Source organism: Apodemus sylvaticus, chromosome 15 (genome assembly GCF_947179515.1).
Source record: "Apodemus sylvaticus chromosome 15, mApoSyl1.1, whole genome shotgun sequence".
NCBI lineage: Eukaryota > Metazoa > Chordata > Mammalia > Rodentia > Muridae > Apodemus > Apodemus sylvaticus.
The window spans coordinates 88058820-88084249 of NC_067486.1; the positions used below are offsets into that span (position 1 = coordinate 88058820).

The 25430-nt window shown below is 40.9% G+C and overlaps 1 pseudogene; it reads left to right on the plus strand.

Annotated features, from left to right (window-relative positions):
• The window catches only part of LOC127665604 (ubiquitin-conjugating enzyme E2 G1-like), a 106388-nt pseudogene that overhangs the window by 18824 nt on the left and 62134 nt on the right, over window positions 1-25430 (plus strand).

The window sequence follows — 25430 nt, forward strand, 5'->3', positions numbered from 1 at the left end:
ATTGATAAAATAATTAAGAGTTTATAGTTTCAATGCTGAAATAGAAAGTAAAAAACTGGTTTTGAGGAACAAAACCAATTCCAACAGGGGGTACCTCTCTGTACTCACTGTAGATTCTTATTTATTCTTGTTATATGGGTGTCACACTTGAGTAGTTAGGTTGCCTCCTTTCTTAGTTTTCCAAAGGAGTTTAATACATAGATCCTCCAGTTTGCCTTGTTTCTTTAGTTAGGAGGTTGAACCAATGCTGTAAGTGCAATGAAATCCATTTCTTCTAGACTGTGTTATCTATCTTACTACTGTCCATCACGATAGTATTCCAGCTTTCTGTGGGAAGGGAAGTATTTTGAATAGTCTATCAGAGGAAATGGCTAGGAGGAAAAGCAGATCTCAGCAGCTCTCATTTCTGGGATTACGGCTGACTTCTTCCTTTTTAGCACACCTTTCAGGTTGTGTATAATTATACAGAGTGGAAATAAGAAAAATAGTATGTGTGATGAAGTTAATTTTTATACACCAAAGAAGATGTTGCTTGTTCTGTTTGTAGATCCTGGTGCCTTGGTTTCATTCAGTGACAAAGAGAGGTGTGGTGTTATTTGTGCTCTCATGTCACTAAACCTCAGGAACATGCCAGGACATTTAGATTGAATTATTATGTGAACATCACTGAATAGTCTTCACAGTCCTAGATGGTGTGGCCTATTCCTTAAGGTTATGTGATACATTATCTTGCTCCTAAGTCACAAGACTATACAGCGTATTTCTGTTCTGCATATTGTAGCCAACCGGAACAGATATTTTTATATTTAAAAACATCTGAACACAGAAAAGATACAAAAAGAACACAGTAGAAATGCTGAAAATCAAGCATACATAGGGTGCACTTGTATGAGTGGAGTTTACAAACCTAAAGCCGTGGTGAGTTGGTGAGTGAATGGTGTGTGACTTTGAGGACCTGGGGCATTATAACAAACTACTGTAGACTTTGTAAGCTCTCTGCACGAAGATCGGTTTTTTAATTAGTTGTATTCTTTATTTACATTTCAAATGTTGTCCCCATTCCTGGTTCTGCTTTCCCCCAAAACTCCCTAACCCTTCCCCCCTCCCCCTGCTCACCAACCACACACTCCCTCTTCCCTGTCCTGGCATTCCCCTATACTAGGGCATCTCGCCTTCTCAGGACCAAGGGCTCTTCTCCCTTTGGTGTCCAACAAGCCATCCTCAGCTACATATGCATCTGGAGCCCTGGCTCCCTCCATGTGTAGTCTTTGGTTGGTGGTTTAGTCCCTCGGAGCTCTGGGAGTACTGGGTAGTTCTTTAGTAATTAATCAAGTTACTGGATCTTTGCATTTTATAAAACTTATTTTTAAATGTTTGAATCTTATACTTAGATTAACATATGGATACATTGTACAAGATTATTTGACTGTTGTCAAGACATTTTTCATTTAAAACCTTTTTCTGATTAAAAGCTAATATAAGAGCTGAAGTCTAAACAATGTCAGGATCATATCTTGTCATCCTGGAAAGTCGTCCGTGGGTGTGACAAGATGAAGATGCCCATTTGCTTAGCACCGTCTCTCAAGCCCTTCTGAGGACTGCCTCCTCCTCAGGCACAAATGTGTCTGTAGTAGTTTTTCTGGTTTCTCTTCTTCTTCTTTTTAATCATAGATTTATTTGTAAGCAGATAATTTACCATCAATATTTTGCTCCAACAATAAGGCCTTTGTTTTCTTGTCCTTCAGTTTCTTTTTTTTCTGTTTCAACTATGTGTACATTAGATCATTTTATAAAAATTGCTTCATGTCAGTCTGTGAGACCACTGTGTTCTCATGGTCCATTGTCAAATGAAGCATTGTCTGAACAAGCTAGCTGTCACACACAGCCATTTGATGTTTAGATTGGTAGTGTGTATAGCCACAGATCCTATATCCATAGGGTTTCTGATCACCAAAGACAGAATGTTTTAAACTGATGTATTTTAACTTACCATTACTGTGATTATTACGACATAGGTCTTTTATATATTATATGCATACATATGTATCTATAAATTTATTATATCTACTTGCATTTACATTGCTAATCAATGTACTTATGTAAAGGAAACAGACTTGCATGGTAGGCAGCATTAAGGGGGAATTTTAGAATGCCTTTGTCACATCTGTAGTTTAGTGGAGTATGTAAAATAAACAATGCCTACTGTGTGATGAACGCCAAAGAGCTAATCAATTTTGGATATTACTCCTGGTTAGAACTCATGTAAGCTGTCCTGTATTATAGTTACTTGGAAAGATGTATAGAAGCCTAATGTTTTGAGTGGGTAAATTTGTTTTGTAACCTGTGAAATGTGTTCCTGGGGATAGTGCATCTAACCTCTGAACTTTCCACTCATTGTCTATGCAGTGAGGATTCCAATAATGCTTTTCTTTTGGATGATATGAGGATATAGGAATACCTTTTGTAAATTTATATGCAGTTTGCTAATTTACTAAGGTATTCTTGCCAAATGACCTAAATTAGAAGGAGGGTGATTTGGATCAAGTCCCTGAGCTCACTGTCTAGAGTCAGATTACATTTGTCCATTCTACTTGGAAGAGGTGTGTGTGTGTGGGGAGGGGCATCAAAGATGTATGGTTTTAATCTTATTTTTGTTAGAGGTTATGACTACTCTAACCCCCATAGCTTCAATTAAAAAACTTGAAAATAGTTCATTTTCTAGTCTAATTACTTGGCAGAAATTTAGAATAGCAAGAAACTAGTAACAACCAAACCTTTCCTTTGCACTTACAGATCAACAGAAGAGATTCTTGTGTCCTATAGACCAAAGAAAGAATCAGCAAGAATGCCCAGGGTGAATGATGGATTGCAGAGCCTGGCTGGTAATTACTTTCACTGAGCTAAAACATTAACTTGAAACATGGGAGCAAGGCCAGATGAAAATCGGGAGGTGGACTTCTTCCTCCCCATGGAATGCCCATACTTGTCTTGTGGAGGTAGTTGTTTCTTTGGTGGGAGAGTCCAGCTCAGCTTCCTTTCCCGAGGCTCAGCATGGATTTTCATCTACCACCCCGGTAGACAAGGAGTGGTACCTTTGTTTTGGCCATTGTAATGATAGGTGTTTAAGTCAGCCTGCTTTCTGAGATGCCAAGAACTCAGTTTCTCAAGACTTTTCAGTAGGATACCCGATATTAACAGAGATTTTCTCCTCTTGGGGTTCAGCTTTTTTGTAATTTTTTTCCATAATGTGGGCTCTGGAACCCACATGGTTGATAAGCATGACACTCTCAAGCACACGTACACCACAGAACTTCACACATGACACTACAGAGCACACGTCTTCCCCCATCCTTACACACACACATCGCCATCTTCACTTCATAGATGGAAACACGCCTGAGCACATATAAAGGAGAGGCTGAGACAGGTGGGAAATCTGGGGTTTTACATGCACAGGCCAGAGAGAAGACGTTTTCACAGCGCATTGCGGGTTTTGCGCATGCGCATTGCGGGTTTTGCGCATGCGCATTGCGGGTTTTGCGCATGCGCATTGCGGGTTTTGCGCATGCGCATTGCGGGTTTTGCGCATGCGCATTGCGGGTTTTGCGCATGCGCATTGCGGGTTTGGCGCATGCGCATTGCGGGTTTGGCGCATGCGCATTGCGGGTTTGGCGCATGCGCATTGCGGGTTTGGCGCATGCGCATTGCGGGTTTGGCGCATGCGCATTGCGGGTTTGGCGCATGCGCATTGCGGGTTTGGCGCATGCGCATTGCGGGTTTGGCGCATGCGCATTGCGGGTTTGGCGCATGCGCATTGCGGGTTTGGCGCATGCGCATTGCGGGTTTGGCGCATGCGCATTGCGGGTTTGGCGCATGCGCAGTGCGGGTTTGGCGCATGCGCAGTGCGGGTTTGGCGCATGCGCAGTGCGGGTTTGGCGCATGCGCAGTGCGGGTTTGGCGCATGCGCAGTGCGGGTTTGGCGCATGCGCAGTGCGGGTTTGGCGCTTGCGCACTGCGGGCTTGGCGCTTGCGCACTGCGGGCTTGGCGCTTGCGCACTGCGGGCTTGGCGCTTGCGCACTGCGGGCTTGGCGCTTGCGCACTGCGGGCTTGGCGCTTGCGCACTGCGGGTTTTGCCTTGCCAGCAGCCCTGCTCCCGGACAGTCCATTCCCTTTTTTTTTTTTCTCCCTCGGCCCGGGGAGGAGCGGGGACAACTCCGAGCTCGAGGGAGCGAGCCCGGCCCTGGGCGCGGGTGTAAATCAGTCACCTGTGCGCCGAGGGGCCTTGGCGAGAGTGCAGGAGCGTGGGCGGGTGGGGAGTGGCGCGGGCAGCGAGCACGGCCCGGACAGGCAGGGAGGGAGCAGTCTTAGTGGAGAGCTGAGGCGGCCCAGGGGCGCGGCCGCTAAGAGGAGACCAAGAGGTAGGGGCTGCACTTGAGGACCAGCGTGCTGAGATGGTAAGAAGTTTCCACCTCCTCTCCGCTTGCATTTGCACTGGGTAGGGACAGAGACGGGCGGGACACCCCGGGGCCACGGCGGGCCACATTCTCCTCTAGCGAGGCGGTGTGAGTAGGCGGGCAGTTGGCGGCGCTCCCGAAATCCACCCCCACCCCTCAACTTGGCCCCAAGTTTTTGAGGCGGCTGCGGGCGGGTGGGCAGACGGGAGCAAGGGCTTCCCCAAGCCTTAGGTGAGCGGCGGGCAGTCGGGGACTCCAGAGGGCGCGGGACGCGGGGACCCGGGATACACGGGGTTGGCGGATCCCGCGGCAACTTTCCCAACTTGCCTGCCTGTTCAGAGCCCGGAGCGGCAGCTGGGCTCGGGGGAGGGAAGGTGCAGGGGGCCCAGGCGCGGCCTGCGTGGGGACCCCAGAGATGCCCGCGTGGCTGCGGAGGACTCAGACGCGGCCAGTCATATCCTGCTAGACAGACACGTGTGTGCTTTCCTGAAGTGCGGTTCTGAAGCAGCCGGCCCACTGCGTTTACATACATGCCGAATGGACGGAAGGATTTGAGACGTGAAAGGGGGGCAGAATTAAAAAAAAGTGCAGTGGTGTTGGAGCTCAGCACAAAACTAGACGGAATCTCCAGTGGGATGAGGCAAAGATTAAAAAACAAACAAACAAACAACAAACAAAAAAAACCCCAACTACTTGTAAGTGCCAAGTGGTGGAGGAAACAGGATGGCACAGCACAGGGAGACTCCAGCACAGCCCCTGGAAGGACTGGCTTCTCTGCAGCTGGGAAGCACTGTCTGCTTTTGGGAGCTCATTTGTTAGAAATGGGGCTTGACCATGCTTTTTCTTGGCGTTCCCTACCACCCAGTGTCGCTGTTGTTAGCCCCACTTGGGGGCTCAGATACAGAGTGGGTCCTGTGTACATGGGATGTATAAGAAACGGGGTGATAGAAGGTTGACATTTTTCCCTCTTCCCTTCCCCCTGATGTGACATCTCTTGTTTCAGAGATCAAAGTCACAACTGGAATATAGGAGATGGTACTGTCAAATTCAGACACACACACACACACACATACTCACACACGTACAAAATGCACCTAGGACTGCGGTTACAGTAATGCTGACAGAAATTAAAGAGGTTTTGAAAGCAGCGTGCGATTTATGATGCATCCCATTTACCCTAGAGTCAAGCTGTTGTAAAACTGATGAACAAAAGACATCATAAAATAGTCCTGTGTACCCAGGATTATAGTGGCAGAAAGTGACCTGTTTTATTAATTTTTAAGTACTTCATGAACACTTGTAGTTGTTGGATCCTGTGTTTAAGTGAGGGATCAAAACAAAATATGAAATATATCTGCTTAGAGCTGGAGAATTTCTTGTAACGGCATTTTACAGAACATTATAAAAGCCAGTTGCATGCCTTTTCTTCCCCTGGCCAGTGTTACTATTTGTGAACAGAGCTGTTCCCATATACTAATCACTGAGCAGTGGCTAAGTCCATTTGTCTCCCATCGTTTTCTATTCTGCACGTTTAGATGGTTTTGTGCACAGACACACATGCTTTAGGTGGAATTTATTTCTGACACTAAGTGTTTCTGCTCTGAACTTTTTCTCTAGACTAAGCCTTGTGTAAGTTTGATAGAACTTCCTTTCGCTCTTTGGAATCATCCACACGAGAATCCTTTGTGAGCCCTTAAAGGCTCTGTATTTTATATCATATTTGTAGCCGTTTCATTTAAACTTGTTCACTTTTAATGAAGTTCTGAGTTGTAGGTACTCTTTCTGTTCCCGGAGAGCAGTGGATTTAAAATCCAGACTGCTAATTACTTTACCAAAGCATAGGAATGTCTTCACCTGAGGGAAGGGCTAGCAAACCTGAATGTGAACTTTGTGTACAGGATCTTTCTGGAAGCATGTCTGAAATGCCTTGACCCCCTAATCCTCTGAGAATATTAAGTTGGGTTTGTATATACAACTTTGGGTAAAAACCAACCTCATGTGACTTTTAAAAATATTGAGGAAATATTAATAGTAGTAGTGTATTGCTAATACCTGACTTACCCTCTTCTGCCTGACATGTGAGTTATCTGTCAGGCAGGGATATGTGATTACAAAAAGGAGCAGGCAAAAAGCAGGGCTGACTGTTGCTATATTAAAATGTAAGTATTACAGTTTGAAATTTCAAGTGAGAGTTTCTGAGTTCAGTGCTTTACATAACATTTTGTCCTAATCTTGCTTGCTGTCAGGGATGTTTCTTGGTTGTGCAATTGCTGCAGTCAAGAATGCCAATTTGCATTCCATGAGTGTCATTTGATTACTTTTATCTGCGGAGCTCCAAGACCGGCCCAGTCCTCTCATTTCATCTTGCCATGTCATGAGTCAGTGCTGTGTTGTCATTTCAAAAATCTGCCTGATTTAGACAAGAAAGAAAAGTACTTTCATGTTGCAGCCGCAGTCTCCTGCTAACTTGTCAGCAGCAGGATATGATTCACTTGGGCCCAGAAGAATGGAACAGAGGGGCAGGTTAGATGGTTCAATAAAGCCCACGGACAGGTAGTGTGTGACGTCCCCAGAGAGCTGCAGTTAATGAAGAACAGGTCTGCTTAGTTCTCCATGCGCTGACCTGGTGCTGTCCCCACAGTTTTCTCATTTGATCTTTCCCAGCAAATTGATCTTTTCTTGTATTTTATTTGCCTTCCAAATTAGTCCTTGAGGGACCGAAATTAGCAGAGCAACTTAAGTTGGATAATACAGCTGTTCAGAAAAGAAGAAATTGGACATTGGCAAAAATAAAGGGGGGGGGGTGGGGGTGGGAGAGGAGAGGGAGCTATTCTTTTTTGTTGTTCCTGGGAATATTTCCTAGATTAAGGGAGTCCAAAGTAGGTGATGAAGCTAGCGGTTTCCCTTACTTTAAATTTAGAGTTAAGACTCAGGGCTATTTTAAATATTTTGTAAATGTTTGAAAGGTGGCTTCAGCAAGGATGAAGAGTTTGATTTAGCAATGCTCGCACTCACTTGCTTGGCCTGACCTGCCAGGGTAATAGTGGCTTTTATGGCTATTGGAAGACGGACAAAACATAAATGGCATATTGCAACTATGTTATTTATAGTTTTCTAAATAAGTACAATTCCCAAATATTCAATACTGAATTGCTGAAAAGATTAAACAATAAAAAGTCATTAACAGGATTGTGTATAATTATTATGGTGCATGAAGATTTTTTCTATGAATTACCATCAGTATCTTTGTTTTACATAAATTCCACAGACACCCTGTTCATAGATCAGGTTATTCTCTCTTCTGAGGTTTTCCTATTTAAATTTAAAGGTAGGCTTTTAAAATTGAGAGCGGGTTACAAGTTGGGTTTCTTTGAAATGCTTACATGTTGGTTTTTGAGATTAAAATTCATTTTATACAAGGTGAGCATAGTTGATACAGGTTACAGTTTCACTATAGAGCCCTTGTACATAAAGCTTAGGTTGGGAGCAATTAATAGTCTTAACGTGATGAATGTATAAAGGAGCGGTGCTTTCTGAATTCCTCTGCAGATGGTCTCATTTACCATCTGCATCCTGACAAGAAACAGAGTTGAAAACGGCTGTTCTCCTGCAACATCTCTTGCTGGTCAGGAGTTACATAGTATAGCTGGTTAGTAAGCTCTCTAAAGAGCTAGAGGGAGCCTCATGATTTTATTAGATATACTTATGGTTTTTAAAAAAAGAACTCTGGCAGTTAGAATGTTGCACAATAACTGGCTTAGAGTTTAGGCTTGGAGGTGACACATGACACACACGAACACACACACACACACACACACACACACACACACACATACACACACAGTGGTGAAAGCAACAGAATTTCCATTGAAAACAGTTAAGGAATCAGCTAAGCTTTCTAGGACTACCTTGTAGGTGATTTGATTGCTGTAAGGTGCAACCAAACATTCTGAGTGTTTGAGACTGTGTAGCCAGTGTGCCAGCTGAAGGAGCCCTTCTCAGGTTGTCAGGCCCACCTTCCAGGTGCCATTAAAAGCAGCTTCCCATCCAGTCACTGAGGAGCACGCTACCCTCCTCTAGGTCACTAGACAGCTACTTCTCCCTGTGGATGATGTTTCCAAGTAGTTCTGCATACAACTCCAGATTATGGAGAAAACTTTCCTTCAAAAGAAGGAAGCTTTGTGTTGTCACCATAGAAGGCAAATCATTTTAAAACTTGGTATATTTTTAATCAGTAAATAAGCTACATTTAGACATCAGAGTTGAATGTTTTCTTACTTCCTGTTTGGCATTTGTTAATCAGTCCAACCAGTAACATTTGTGATATGTTTGTATTAAATAATCAGTGATGGTGATTGATCTTCATTATTTACATATTACTTTTTAGGGATGTTACTTTGACATTTATTTACCATTTAAGTAAATCTTATATCCAGGGATATAAACTGCCCAGATTTGTCTTCTTAGCACAGTAGCTCTCATTGTGTTGCTAGCCAATAAAAGTCTTTATTTGTTGCTTATTAGAACCCTCAGTCCACTCAAAAGTTCAGCTATAATTTAATTTGGGTGTTCAAAGAGCCTCCCTTGTTTTAAAACACATTCTCAGTATTCCTTTACCATTTGTTGTGAGCCTATATTCTAACTCATGAATATGCATAAGAGCAGTAATACAGACATGTCATTTTAAAAGTTGTTGCCAAAACAGAAGTGTACCATTTTCTTTAGAAATTATGTATATGACAATGTAAATTTTGTCCTTTTTACTGCAGTTTCTTAGACATTCTGGAGCATTTTCACTTTTCCAGCAGTAATTTAAATTGTTTTGGTCTACTGATTTAGGATTTGTTCCTACAGAAATACAACCTTGAAGGTGTGGGGAGACAGGCCAAAGCTAAGCTTTGCAACCAAGAGTTCTGGTTAAAGCGCTTTCACAGTTGTAGCCCCTTGAAATTATACGGTCTTTGTTTTGAAATTTACAAATTGCCAGCCTGGTAAGTTCTTTATAGCAATTGCTGGCAGTTTTACAGAGTCCAAGATACTTGCTGGTTTCAGTTGGAGTGTAACCGATTACACAAGTTAAGGACCAGAACTCCAGTATCAGGGATCCCTCCACATGGAAGGCAGGATGTGGAACTGCTAAATGAGTCACTGCATGTGTGTGTGTGTGTGTAACCAGTGAGAATCACATCAAGTCTGTCTTCTACATACAGGATTTAAGACTTATCAAAATGTACAGTATTGTCCTGGACCTGGAGTTCATGAGTTCACTGTCCCTGCTCTTTGTGTGTTTAGTACAGAGATGTAACAGCCCACACAAAAACATTTTTCTCTTATTATGACCTTAACATTTGCCAAAAGTGCCCCATACTGAAATTCCTTTTTAGTATCTTTTTTCCCCTTAGTCCAAAGCCAGACGTGTACCCAGACACAAAGCCTCTATGTATAGCAAGCTGTTTTAAATATTGTGACTCGGCAATGTGCTGTCCTTTCTCTGCTTGAGCCAAGGATCTCTGCTCAGTGTCTGTGGATTACCAAGCTCCTTCTTTATTGTATGTCTTGTCAGCTATCCCTATTCATTTAACCTTTCATTAGCGTCTGTGCAGCTTTCCTGTCTGCAAAGGCAAGGAGAACCCGAAAGGCCCCACTGTCACAGTTATTAGATTTCTCCGTTACATCCCAGCAACCACAAAGAAGCAAGAGTGGGACTATTGTCGTGCATGCTGCTGTCCTGGGGTGCAGCTCTTCTGTGCATGTCAAGGACATGTGCCACATGTTGATATGCATCCCAGGAATAAATGTGCAACATGGGGGATAGGCTGACAGAGGCAGCAATGAGCTTTGTAGGAGTTATTGCGAAGACCAACAGTTAGTGAAGGAATGTTGCTTAACCAGCCAAGGAGATAGATGGAGTTGAGAGTTGCCAAGATCTGCCTTGTGGAGCTTGTCAGTCCCATTGTTTTCATCTAAACTTCATTTGAGGGAAAATTGAATACCTTCGACAGGAATGAAAGTCTTCTTTTCTCCTTTAACCTCGGAGGGGAAAATGTTATTTCTGATGACTATTATGGTGCATTACAACTATTTTTGTATGGAATAAAGATATGTGAATGATTATGTTACTTACCTCTCATACTTTTTACAATTTCACTGCAAAATCGTGAAAAATGTTTTAACAGGGATTTGTATGTTTTATAAATCTGGTTTTAAAATGGAGCACGTGAATCTCCTTGTGCTCCTGCTTTGCTGTGGCTGCCATAGTACAGTGTGGCTATCACCTGGTTTTTATACATGTGTTTTCATGCTTGCTGTAATATGCAGGAGAAGAGGAATGATTACAGGTCACTTTCACATAATAATAAAGACAAATACTTGGATATGTAGAGTGGAAAAGATTTCATTTTAAACATCATAATGAACTCTCAGAGCTGGAAGAGAGCTCAGTTGGTAGAGCGCCTCCCACAGGAGCATGAAGACTTGACCTTGCTCCCCAACATGTATAATGGGCCAGCCAGCATGGCACCTTTCACTGCTGTTCTCAGGGCTGGGAAGGCAGTGACAGGCAGGTCCCTGGGGTTCACTAGCCACCCAGCTCAGCCTCATTGTTGAGGAGAAGGCAGGGAATCACCATGAATGCCATTGGTTCTGGTGTCTAATCTTGAACGACTCAGTGTTTGGGGATGTCTGCCTTGGAAAGCAGAGTTTAAAGTGAGCATACACTATAATGGCTTCCGGTACAGCGTTTCTGTGCATACGCTTCCTTCTCTTTGTGACACTGCCTGCTCATTCCTATTAGCCAAACAACCAGTTTGGTAATCTCTATGGCTGCCTCCCCACAACTGCTTGGTGATATAAGTCCTAGTGGTTTAGTTTTAACTGCTTTATTGTGAGATACCTCACATACCACCATGTAATCACCCTTTAAAATGTACATTAATAATACCCCATTATATGGATACACGGTTTCTTTTAGCATCATCAATTTATGGATTTTTTACTATTATGCATAATGCTGCTGAGAACTTTATTTGGGAGAGTGTCAGATGTTTTTATTTCTCTTGGATGTATACCTTTAAGAAGAATTGTTGGATCATGTGGCCTTCTTTTTGTCCATTTGAGTTGTCTTCAGAAAAACAAACCAAAACCAAAAACCAAAAAAACCTCTTGTGGTCTTAAAAAATACATATGTGGTAAAAGTTAGGACCATGTGTCCCGTGTTGCATGTTGGCTCTCTCTTTTACCATGTGGGTTTCAGGGGTTGAACTCAGGATTTCAAGCCTGGTGGCAAACACCTTTACCTGCTGAGGCATTCGCTTCCCCTAGATTGCCTTTTTATAGTTGAGGTATAAAAGCTGTTGATACGGTGTGGTTACAATCCTCTATCTGATTCAAGATTTGCAAATACTTTCTCCCATTCAGTGAGCTGTCTTCTTATATTTTTGATGCCCTTTGAAACAATTTAAAATTTTTTGAAAGAAGTTTAAGAATGTTTTTTTCCAGACAAGATGTTATTACATGTTAAATGTTAACTCAATACTAGTGACAGTGAGCAACAGTGGCCCTCAGAAACATTCCTAACACTGTCTATCATTTTAATTTTGATGAAGTCCAACTTACATAATATTTTCCTTGTTCTCAGTTTTGGAATGTTGTCAAAAATAAAGCAAAACCAACCAACCAGACAAACAAAAACCAAACCCCAAAACGTGGTCTCACTTTACCCCTGCGTTTCTTTCCCTCCTTCTTTCCATCCTTCTGGATAACACTATGACGTAGGGTTGCTGGATCATACCATGTGGTAGTCTGCCTTTTGTAGTTTGAGAAATTGCCTTTTTGGGGGTGGGGTTAATAACATTTGTACCATTTTATGCTCTTGCCAAGAGTATCTATGTGTTGTATTTTGTGTGTCCATGTTGTCACCAATGCCTGCTGTTATTTTATGATAAATATGGTGATAACAACTGTGAGGTGACATATCTCTTCTGTGGTTTTGTTGTCTCTACTGGCCTTGAAATCTAGGGATGGAATGATGCTCCTTTTTAGCCTCCCACCTACCAGTACTGATATTAGATCTAGGACCTCAGCCATTGAGATAATCACTCTACCACCGAGCTGTGTGTCCAGCTCCTTTTGTGTTTTATTTCAAGACAAAATCTTACGAAGTTGTGTAGGCTGGCTTTAGACCCATGGATTTCTCATCCTTCTGCCTCAGTCTCTCTAGTAGCTGTTATGGACTTGAGCAAGCTGTAGCTTCCATTTATCCTCTGGCCTCAGCTCTCTTGGGTTGAGTGTGATAGGTAGACATAGGACCCTTTTTGATATTTTGTCCGTTTTAAGATTGGATTACATAGGTTTTGCTAGTTTTTGAGTTTTAGGAGTTCTTTATACATTTTGGATATTACTGTCATATCAGAAATTTAAATGTTTTCCTTTCATTCTGTGAGTTATCTTTCCTTCTGCTAATTGCTTCTTTTGCCTTGGCCATGGAGGAGCTTTTAAGTTTTCTGTAGCTGCATGTGTCTGGCCTTGCTTTCTTTGCCTTCAGTGGTTTACATTTAAAGCTTAGACTTATCTGATCCCTAAAAGAGTAAAGGCTATGTTAAGAAAGAACATTCTATTGTTTAGGGGAGGGGTAAAAATCAGCTAACAACTCTTGGTGGAACTCCAGGGGACAAGAAATTTGTCATTCAGTAGCCAGAAGATGATAGGTGCAGGTAGGTTCCCTGTGAAACAGCTTGGGTTTACTTTGATGTTCCTTAATTATCATTGAGTTTAAAAGCAATCTAGGTGTTCTGTATGATAACAGACATACTTCATGCCCTGGAGGGTGGAATTAAGTACCTAGAAATAATTGTTTTTGGTTTTATAAATACCTCAAAAGGAAAGGAGGAAAAAACATTATTGAGAAAATTTGTCTTCTAGACATTCCATCATGAACAAAACATCACCAACAGAGATAAAACTGAAAATTGTTTTATGATATCCAAACTGAAAATAACCGGCTTAGTTAAGTTTTAAGTAAATACTGTGTTCAAATCTGGCATGATGTGTTTGCAAACAGCTCGCTCTCCAGTCTACCAGGTGTATTTTTCAAAGCCTCCCTTCACCAAGTTAGAGAAGCCTTCAAACAGGAAAAAGTTAACTTAATTTAGAGGCTGCGATGTTAGATCACACTTGAATTTAAAGGAATATGTTAAAGAAAAAGGTCTAATTTTCTTTTCATTCATGCTAATAAAACCTATATTCATTTCTATTTAAATCATGGCTTTTCTAGTATTCTGATGAACCATTTTATATAATTGCTTTGTCTGCTTTTGGCTTTGTGCCAGTTATTTTAGACAGAGTTTCATTATTATTTGGCATCAGCTATTAATTAGGTGGCCAAGTGGTCACATTTATATTTGGAGAGAATGTGGGGTTTTCCCCTCACAAGTGTTTACACATGAAAATAGTAATTAGCCAATTTAAAGTGATACCTCATGACATAATCTGAGGATTGTAACTTTGTTCCCTGTGGATATTCTGTAAAGAATTTAAAATCATTTATAAAATTGGTATGATAAAAAATTTTATATCTATCAGATACATGACCTTTGCTTATATACATACATACATACATACATACATACATATATATATATATATATTTTCTTTTTCTCTTTTCCTGAGGATTGGACTGAGGCCTCTCATGTGAGAGATAAGTACTCTATACTGACCCACATTAAATTTTATAACTTGTTTATATTGTACAAGCAATGTTACATTTCTGTTCTTAGTATGTCTTGTCATGTCTATATTGGATTAAGAAGGTCACCTGTAATTATGGATTGATACCGTATTCGAGGACATAAAGAGTGTCACTAACTAGAATGTAAATCATGCAAAGAAAGCCCTCAGTTCCCTGCCCCAAGGCTTCTGATCTCTTTTATTCTGTAATTAGAAGATTAGTGAAGTGCACTCTATCAACATCTGCCATGTTTGCATCCAGAAATAGTAGGAAAGTTAAAGATTTCCTCTCTTTCAAAATGGTTGGAATAAAACATCAGATTTCTTTGGAAAAAGTCTCACTCCAGAGCCTATTAGCTCTAAATAAAATTAACAGTGGACTTTGTTTTTAATCTCATAAGTTCTGCCAGGTCTCAAGCCAAATTTAAATGTCATCAGTTTACTTACAATAGTGTCTAGTGCATGAGTTAAATTCATTACTCAGTGCACTTCTTAAACAGCCTTCCTGTCTTTAAGAGATGAGGTATGCATCCTTATTTCTTAGGTGGTTGCTACCTGACTCTAAAGAAAGGGACAGCAAATCCATACCCCTAGTCTACCCTTGTTGTAGCCAGTGATTGCCACTTGTTTTCTGGTGTCCCCTTAGTGGCGTCAATGGACTGTTGGGGGTGATGAGTCTCCTGATACTTTAATCCCAGAGCTCTGGAGGCAGAGGCAGTGGCTCTCTGTGAGTCTGAGTCCAGCCTGGTCAGGAGAGGAAGTTCCAGGACAGCCAAGACTGAACTTGTTTGTCTGGAGAAACAAAGGAAAAGAAAATTATAGGAAAGACTTGGAGCTGTTTATTGGTCATTGATCACAGTAGCACTTGTGATCCCAAAGAGCAACCACACAATGACACAATGACAGGGAGTTTGTGTGAGTGTGTACAAATGTGTGGCAGGAGTGTCCATGAGAAGTTGGGAGATGTTCCTGTGATCCCAGCTCCCTGAAGACAGAGGTTGGAAGAGTGCCTGGGAGTTAGGTAAGAGAAAGAGAAATAGAGATTGGATGGACAAATACAGGTATATTTATTTATGACATAGATCAATAATGAGTGGGTCACCAAATGTTTTAGTACTATTATGAAATTATATTTCTGAAGTACTGATATGACAGTATCATAAATCTTTGTTTTTCATGCTTTGTACTAAACCCAGTATGGCATGGGACAAGCATTCCGTTATTCAGATTTTAAGAGCGATCAGATGAATGTCTGTGTGCTATATGTAGAATAACTCACTGGGGGTTTTACATGAGACCTTAGGCTGGTGGTTTTCAACCTGAGGGTCACGACCCCTTTGGGGAGTCAAACAGCGCTTTCACAGGGGTTGCATATAAGAAATCTGCATATCTGGTATGTATATTACAGCTCATAACAAGGAAAAATGGACTGGAGCATGAAGGATCTGATGGAAGGAGGATGGAGGGTACTGGGAGAGACAACTGGAATTGGGTGGCATTTCAAAGGTGAGGTAGAAAGCCAGTGCAGTAGAAACTCTAAGTAACCTACAAGGATGACCCTGGCTAAGACTCCTAGGGGTACAGAGCCTGAGTGAGCTGTCTTCTGTAACCAGGCAAAACTTCCAGTGGTGGGAGTGGGACATCAACCCAGCCACAATGTTTCAGTATATGATTTATCCTACCTGTAAGGTGGCACTGAATTTGTGGGTGTGGCCAGCCAATCAGTCTCCATCTTGAGACTCATGCTATAAGAGGAAGCTCACCCCTGACACTGCCTGGAGGACCAAGAGCAGAGACTGGATAGTCCAGAGTCCCAGGATAGAACCAAACATGAACAGTCAATGAAATGATTCTGCTATACTCATAGACCAGAACCTAAAGCCTAGCATAAGCATCATCAGAAAGTCTTCATCCAGCAACTGATGGGTACAGATGCAGAAGCCCACAGCCAATTATTAGACTGGATTCAGGGAATTCTGAGGAAGATGGGGGTCATAGGATCCAGAAGAGGTGTCAAGAACACAAGAAAAACCAGAGTCAACAACCAGGGTTCATCAGGTGCTCAGGGAGACTGAAGTGGCAATCAGGGAGCCTTCAGGGGTCTGACCTAGGCTCTATGCATGTATGCTATGGTTTGTATAGGTTGATCTTCTTGTGGGAAATTGTCTTTGACTCTTTTACCTGTTCTTGGGACCATTTTTCTTCAACTCGGTTGCCTTGTCCAGCCTAAAAATGAAGGGAGGTAACTAGTCTTTCTGCAACTTACTGTGCTGTGTTAATATCCCTGGGAGGCCTGTAGAGGAGGAATGGATCTAGGGGAGAAGGAAGGTTCAGGGAGAGACTTGGAGGAGAGGAGGGAAGGGAAACTGAGTTAGGGATATAATTGTATGAAAGAATAAAAAAAATAAAAATTTACAGTAGCAAAATTTTTTATAAAGTAGGAATGAAAATAATTTTATAGTTGGGGGTCACCACACTAAGAGGTGCTATATTAAAAGGTCACAGCATTAGAAGGTTGAAAACCACTGCCTTTAGACAGTCCTGTACTGATTGATTAAAACAGAAAAGCTCTTAAACTTTGTGAGGTTTTTATGTGTAAGTTCTACATCCTGCCCAGGTGTGTGAGTTCTAGTTGCTTTGTTTTGCAAAGTAGAACTCAACATTTAGACATTTTTAGTCTTGTTTTGTTTTGAGATGGAGTGGGGTGGGGGCTTTGTGGGTCAGGGTTGGGTGGGGTGAGGGGCAGTGGTGTCTCAGGTTGGCTACAAAGTTGCTATGTAGCCAAGGCTGGTTTGGATTTCCTGATCCTTATTGTCTGGCCAGTGCTGGTACTGCAGTGTGAACACCCACTCCAAGCTACATTTCCTTTTTTATTTTAGAAGGTAAAATTTATCAAACTTTTGAGGTTTTGTGATATAAAAAATTTGGTGCTCAAGGTCTTATGTGTGAAGTAGAAGCAATAGCCCTAAAAATAAGCAGTACAAAATGCAGTACAGGATAAATACTATTAAAGAATAACCACAGAGTGAAAACAAGTCTTTGGTGTTCTATGCTACCTCTAGAAACATCATTTTTTTTTAATGTTCTTTTCAAAGCAAACTTTCCTTTAGTGGCTTATCATTCTTTTTTTCCCCATTGACTGAGAGGTGGGAGTAACAGAAGCACACATGTGTGCATACACATGCACACACACACAGACACACACACACCCTTATATATGGTTATGTGGGAGTAAGATGCATCCATACCTGTGAATGGGAGGGGCAAGAGTAGCATGCACGTGTGTGTGTGTGTGTGTGTGTGTGTGTGTGTGCACAAGCACAGGCTTGGTAACACGTGCAACACAGTATATTCTATGAGGGCAAACATCTCAGTGCCCTGTAGATGGAATTGACGTGTCTTTGCAGCCTCATTTAGGTCGGTATTAAATTATCCAGATGTTTCTCAATACTTTGTGCTTTGGAATATGATCAGAAGACATTACAGATGGACATGGGAGTCTTGAGTACTTCCTCTCAGATAGGGAGAGATCTAATTGTGTTGATTCCAGGGCAACTCTGGCCCCTCTCCTAGGCTGAGCACTTAGGTAAAGAACCCCAACAGCTTTTACCCCTCTTACTTTATTTCTGCCTCCCCTTTCCATATAGCTTAGCATATCCCTTATCTTTATATGTTTTAATGTTCTCAAGCAGGTGTCCTGGGAGCACCTTACTGAAGGGGCTGTGCCTGGTCCAGTTTTTGATGGGTTTTATGAGAACAGCAGTGCTCACTTTCCTCTTTGGCATTTCTTGGGGGCATATTCTATGCTGCTTCCCTGTGTGCAGCACTGTGTTAGTGTGGGGTAGGTGACCATGGAGACAGGCCAGAGGCAAAGACTGTGACCTGTAGGATGAAGGAGCCACAACATTTAAAGAAAGGGCTTGGGTCTAGTTACAAAGTACTGGAGAAAGCCATCTCCTGCTTTTGGTATTGGTGTGTTCCTCTTTTCTTTTCTGCTTCTCTTTTCTCTTACGTTTGGGCCAATATTAGATACTTAGTAAAGATTCATAATAGTATTGCCTACTATGTGATATCAGACTTCCAATGCATTGTTTTTTGATGAACAAGAGATGAAAAAGTGAAAGCCATCTCTGTCATTTGACACCAGCACTGACTTTTTCGCGATACTTATTTTGAACTTTCAGCTCTTTGTCCCTTCATGAACACTTTATGGAGACAGACTTGTTACGAGAAGAGAAGGTATAAAGATAAGAAGACCCTCAACATCCACTTGATAGCACCCATGAGACAGAAGCCGGTGGAGCCACCTGTGCTCACTGCTTTCCTATGCACAGTTTTAGTCTCAGTTTTCAGTAGTGTGCAAGTTTTAAGAGTACTCGCTCTAAAGTGAGACATTTTTATTTGTTTAAAAATTTAAAATTCTCACATTTAAAATTTTACATTTGGATATTTGTGTTCTATATAGAAGATTAAGTGGAGGTGGGTGGAGGGGAGAATGAAGAAATTACAGAGGTGATGTGGAGCAATGAGGGAAATATTAGTAGAAAGATGTGTTGACGAGCTGAGATCTAGCCTGCTCAGAGAGCCCCGTGCTTAGGTGCTATAGGCCTTGGAATCAGTTGATTGATTGATCCCTATCCAGACCCAACCCCAGCTACATGATCTTTTCCAGCACCTATTCTCAGGAACAACCCCTCCTCCCCATCATCCTCTTCTGTCGTCTGAATTTTATTGGGCAAGTCTCATCAGGTAGACCTGCCCCCCCCCCCCCCCGACACTCACAGCTTTTGATGCCACCATCTTGCCCTAAGATACATCATGTGCAATGCACAAGTCTTATGTTTGTTGAGTGCAACATTTAAGAATTCTATCACGAAGCACCCTCTCTTCAGTCTTTCTTCTTCAGCTTCAGGAAGTCTGTCAATTATATCTTAGGTATTCTAAACTATTGGGCTAATATCCACTTATCAGTGAGTGCATACCATGTGTGTTCTTTTGTGATTGGGTTACCTCACAATGATATTTTCTAGTTCCATCCATTTGCCTAAGAATTTCATGAATTCATTGTTTTTAATAGCTGAGTAGTACGCCATTGTATAAATGTACCACATTCTCTGTATCCATTCCTCTGTTGAAGGACATCTGGGTTCTTTCCAGTTTCTGGCTATCATAAATAAGGCTGCTATGAACATAGTGGAGTATGTGTCATTATTACATGTTGGAGCATCTTCTGGGTATATGCTGGAGTGGTCCTCAGATAATACTATGTCTAGTTTTCTAAGGAACTGACAAACTGATTTCCAGAGTGGTTGTACCAGCTTGAAATCCCACTAACAAAAGAGGAATGTTCCTCTTTCTCCACATCCTCACCAGCACCTGCTGACACCTGAGTTTTTGATTGTAGCCCTTCTGACTGGTGTGAGGTGAAATCTCAGGGTTGTTTTGATTTGCATTTCCCTGATGATTAAGGATGTTGAACATTTTTTTAGGTGCTTCTTGGCTGTTTGATATTCCTCAGTTGACAGCTCTGTTTAGCTTTGTACCCCATTTTTAAAAGGTTTATTTGATTGTTTGGAGTCTAATTTCTTGAGTTCTTTGCATACATTGGATATTAGCCCTCTATTAGATGTAGGATTGGTAAAGATCTTTTCCCAATCTATTGGTTTCCGCTTTGTCCTATTGACAGTGTCCTTTACCCTACGGAAGCTTTGTAATTCTTTTTTTTTCCTTTGTAAAAGGTTCCATTTGTCAATTGTTGATCTTAGAGCATAATCCATTGGTATTCTGTTCAGGAACTTTTCCCCTGTGCCCATGTGTTCAAGATTCATCCCCACTTTCTTCTCTACACGCTTCAGTGTGTCTGGTTTTATGTGGAGATCCTTGATCCACTTGGACTTGAGCTTTAGGAGATAAGAATGGATCAATTTTTATTCTTCTACATGCTGTTCAACCTCCAGTTGAACCAGCGCCATTTGTTAAAAATGCTGTCTTTTTCCCCACCCCACTGGATGGTTTTAGCTCTTTTGTCAAATATAAGTGACCATAGGTGTGTGGGTTCATTTTTGGGTCTTCAATTCTATTCCATTCATCTTCTTGCTTGTCTCTTTACCTATACCATGCAGGGTTTTTTTTTTTTTTTTTTTTTTTTTTATCACTATTGCTCTATAATACAGCTTGAGGTCATGGACCATGATTTCCCCAGAAGTTCTCTTATTGTTGAGAGTAGTTTTTTTCTTCCTGAGTTTTTTGTTATTCCAAATGAATTTGAGAATTGCTCTTTCTAACTCTATGAAAAACTGAGTTGGAATTTTGATGGGGATTGCATTGAATCTGTAGATTGCTTTTGGCAAGATGGCCATTTTTACTATATTAATCCTTCCAATCTATGAGCATGGGAGATCTTTCCACCTTTTGAGATCTTTTTTATTATTTTCCCCATAATTTTGAATAGCTTAGACTTTTAAATAAACTTAGTTAATTTTATCGTTCCTATGATTGAAATTTCTAGAAACAATTTTATTAGGACATAATACACATACAGTTTAATGTTGTAATGCTCTGCAATTACAATTATAATTTTGAAGATACAGGAATAGATGATATATGTAATGTCTGGAAGTATGTTTATGCACTGACTTTAACCTCTTAAGTGAGATAAGATTGTATAATATAGGCTTGAGTAGCTCAGTGGTAGAGAGCTTACCTAACATGTGCAAAATCCTGGGTTTGATGCCCTCCCCCCAACAACAACAAAAAAATATATTTCTAGTATTCAGGAAGTAGAGGAAGGAGGATCAGGAGTACAAGGACATCATGAGTTCAAGACCAGTCTGTGCACATGAGATCAAGACCAGACTGCACATGAAATCCTGTCTCAAAAAGCAAAAAAACATAACCTTTGAAGAACTTTAATTAGGTATTTGGTGAGATCTACACACCTGAATGATCTATTAAGGTAATTAATGTATTACTAAATATGTAGGGAAAATCAAAAAGCACAAATAAGCAGAAATATACACTATTCTTGATAAATTAGTTATCATGGAAGATCATGTAGTAATGGTGCCATAGCTATAAATGCCTGCCTTAGAGCTATTCATTTGAAATTGATTTTAGACACCCATGTCTAATTCTTGTAATGCTATCAAGATTTCTGTGACCTAAGTTTTGGCTTTCTGAATCATTATTGGATAACATGATGCATCTGGTTGGTGATAAAATAATATAATTCCATTTTTGATCAGAAAAGTCAAAATTAAGTTTTTGAATTCAATTAATAAGTTGACTCCAAAAATAGTTATAAATGGTGAGTTAGACATTTGAGCAAGTGTAATGTTGGAAGTATCCTGCAGTAACCCCATTGATGTTGGTGTCTTCCCCTACAATGTTTAGAACTTCAAATACATTTGAAAAAAAGAAAACAGAGCTGTGTAAGAATTGATGTGAAGTTTTATGCAGATAAAGATTAACATACATGCCTGTTGTAGCATCTTTCTGTTGACCAACTTGTTTTATAGACTTAAATAACCAACTCCATTTGCCAAACCACTGATAGTTCTCCTTTAAGATAGATTTTATGAATTCAGAGTAAAAATACTATTCTCCATTGCCTGTGAAAGCTTGTGAAGAGACTACAGGGACAGAGTCTTGCTGAGAATGTGAGGCTGGTTTCCAGCTCAGTCCTGCTTCGCTCTCCCAAGAGTTGCCATTGTGGGCATATGTGACCACACATAGCTACGAAAAGTTTTAAGCAGAATGTGAGATGGCAGGGGTACCCTGTGACATTAAACAGTTTTATAGAGAGCTTTTAGGCTCAAAAGTAAAAGCTGACGTATAAACCTACATTGTATATTTTCTCTTGGTTGAGCAAATCTGTGTGTTGTGCATAAACAAATACTCGTGACATTAGAAAGGTAAAATCTGGGGAAGCAGAAATTTGTTCAAGTATTTCTGGGGCTGACATTCATACTGATACTCATGTCAAAATAAAAGGCAGTTTTTAATCAGTTTCTGTTGTGTGCACTATATGTGGACTGTATGTGTGTGTTTGAGTACATGCGCATGCATGTAGGTACCCATGACTGTTCTGTGTATATGGAGACCAGAAGGTAGCATCCAGTCTTCCTCTGCTGCTTTTCTTTGGGAGATGGGGTCTTTTGCTGAACTTGGAACTCACAAAGGCTAACCAGCAAAAACCAACCTATCTCGGCCTCCACCTCTCAGTATTTGGATTATAGATGTGTATTGCCATGTTTTATGTGGGTATGGAGGTCCTAAATTCAGGTGCTCATGTTTGCATACCAAGCACTTTACCCTGGGTCATTTCTCTAGTCCCTTGATTTTTAAAGTTAACTTATTATTATGCATACATATACATACATATCATGTATAACTGGTTCTTTTGTAGCTCCTATAAATTATGTTTTGATAAACCCATTTATTTTTATGACTTCTTGGGTATCAATTAAGAAAAGAATTAGTGTTGGATGTGGTGGTTTGTTTTTGTAATCTGAGCATTCTGGAGCTGAGGCAGGAGGATTATCAGTATTTTGAAGTCATTCTGGACTCCAGAGTGGGTTCTGGGACAGATTGGACCAGAGTGAGACATTGCCTCAAAAAGAAAAGCATTTTTTATTAATTAGGGCGATTTTGGCTAAATTACACCGTTAAAATTTCTTCTGCTTCATCCTACTACCTTTCTTAATAGTAGAAAATACTAATTTTGCATGGAATCTGTAGATCTTAGAATTATTTTATTGTTATACAATAGAAAAACAATGTTCAGAATTCATACTTGGGAGTCACATTCTTCCCAGAAAATGGGTAGATTTTTAGGGTTGGGGTGGGGTAGCAGTTGAATCATTTCTTTTGCTCCAGCTTTATCTGTAATATTGGAACTTTTGGATCTGTAAAAATTCTGAGGTGCTCGCTCATGTTGGAAGTAAACATTAGTACTTTTCTTTTCTTGTTTGCTGTAACCTACTGTACATTTTCTTTTGGCCAAATCTCAGTCTTTTGTAAAACTTACATAACAGGCTTCTTACATAGTTCTGTGATGGAAGAGAGGGCTCTCTGCAGGCCTTATTTTAAGATGGTAAGCTCTGCTGGACCGAAACCTGAGGGCGTAATTAACAGTGTCTGTGGAGGGACCATGTGCACTGACTTCCTGGGCCATTTGGCCTACTAGATGGGATTTAGGTCATCATTCATCGTCATGTGCTGTATTCCTGTGGGAGTATAAGGTCTAGCTGCTTTACATTGAATAAGTTCCGAATGTTTGATCTTGTTCCAGGGTGGGTGATTATACTCGAGAATGCACTTAATTACAAGCTTTATGTGTCTAGCATCCATTCAGCCTACGTCCTCTTCACTGCACCTAACATCATCTATGGAATTTCATTTGCAGGTTTTGGGAAGTCTAAAGCTGTCACATTTGAAATCTGCTTTGTGATGTGTGTGTGTGTGTGTGTGTGTGTGTGTGTGTGTGTGTGTTGTGTGTGTGTTTCCACCTTGCCATTTTGGAACTTTTTTGATTAGAATTTATGTATTAGTATTAATGTTATCAACAAACAAACACATTTGCTAAAATTCTCAGGAAAGAGGCTTCATTTATGAGTGGCAGGTGATCTGAGAATGTTTGTAGTCAGGTGTGGAAGCCACAGGCCCATGTTGATAGCCTCATCTATTGCTTCAGTTGTTGAGAGAGGGCTCTGACTGAACCTGAGTTCACCCTTCCAGCTAGCCTGCCTGGCCAGCCACCTGTGGGAGGCTTACCGCTGCCTCAGCACCACGAACTTACAGATGTGTGCTTCCGTGTTCTGCCTCTTAACATCTTTTTAATGTTACGATTTTATTATTGGATAAAAATCTAATTGGTCGTGATTTACTACTAAGTTTTTTTGATAGAATCATCTTCCATTTAATTTTTTTACATAGTTCTTTTGGTTTGAGGGGCAGGTATCTTTACATCTCTCAGACAGACTTTGTCAACATCAAGTCGTGTTGCCTCATGTGTTTTATTTTCAAGATTTGGATTTATTCATGATTGAGAAGCCTGTAATTAGATTTTAGGATTTTATCAGAATTTATAAGTGCATTTGGTCAACTTCTTTGGAAGGTACATATTTTCCCTTTATTTATATTTAATGTGTGTGTGCATGCGTGCACATGCATGTGCATGGGATTGGATGCTTTCCTTCAACCATGCGGGTCTCAGGCATCAAACTCAGGTTGTCAACCTTGGTGGCAAGCACCTCTGTCCGTTGAACAACCCCACCAGTCCTGTTCTTTTTCTATCAAACAAATTTTCTTACATAAACTTCTTTAATGTGGAAGGCTTAGAGAAAGAGGGGAGTAGGTCTCTCTCTCTTTTTTCATTTCTCCTGAGAAGTCTTTAAAAAGATGTTTATACAAATCAAATATGCTTATAACTTAAAAGAAATAATTTGGTGTGGCAAGTTTTAGGTAATAATAATAACAAGTATATACACACTCTGTAACCTTTCTTTAAGTCTTTGGTTTAAGTCCTCTCTCATACAGTGCCAAAGCGTTGTTCTGAGCTGTGTGTGTTGAAACATGCATGCCTGTCCTAGTGTCGTAACTAATTATATCTCTGACATGCTTAGTTCTAGTAATTGGATGTCGACCTGCCACAGCATGTGTTTTAACTTTTAGCTTTATCTGGAGGACCTGCTATAGGAATGAAGTTTTTACCACGTAGCAGCTTAACTATACACAGATCCTGTTTAAAATATACCATATACTTTATGTTTTGCAGAAATAGGGTATGCCCAGGGGAAAGGTTTTTTTTCCTTTTATTGAAAATTAATTTTTCTTGCATAATATATCCTGATCAGGCTTTCCCCTCCCCTGCTCCTCTCTGTTCCTCCCCATATCCTTTCTGGTGTGGCTCCATTCCTTTTCAGTCTCCTTTGAAAAGAATAGGATTCTAAGAGATAACAATAAAATATAATAAGATAAATCATTGCATCCAAGTTGTCTAAGGCAAAACAACAGAAGGAGAAGATCCAAGAGAAGGCTACAGAATCAGACACACTTGTCCATACCTTCTGGAATCCCTTAGGATCACTGAACTAGAATCCATATCGTATCTGCAGAGGACCTGCTGCAGACCTGAGTAAGCCCTGTGTGCATGCTGCTCTGTCTCTGTGAGTTCCTATGAGCTTTACTCAGCTGATTTAGAAGACCCTGTTTTCTTGGTGTCTCCCCCCCGCCTCTGGCTCTTAGGCTCT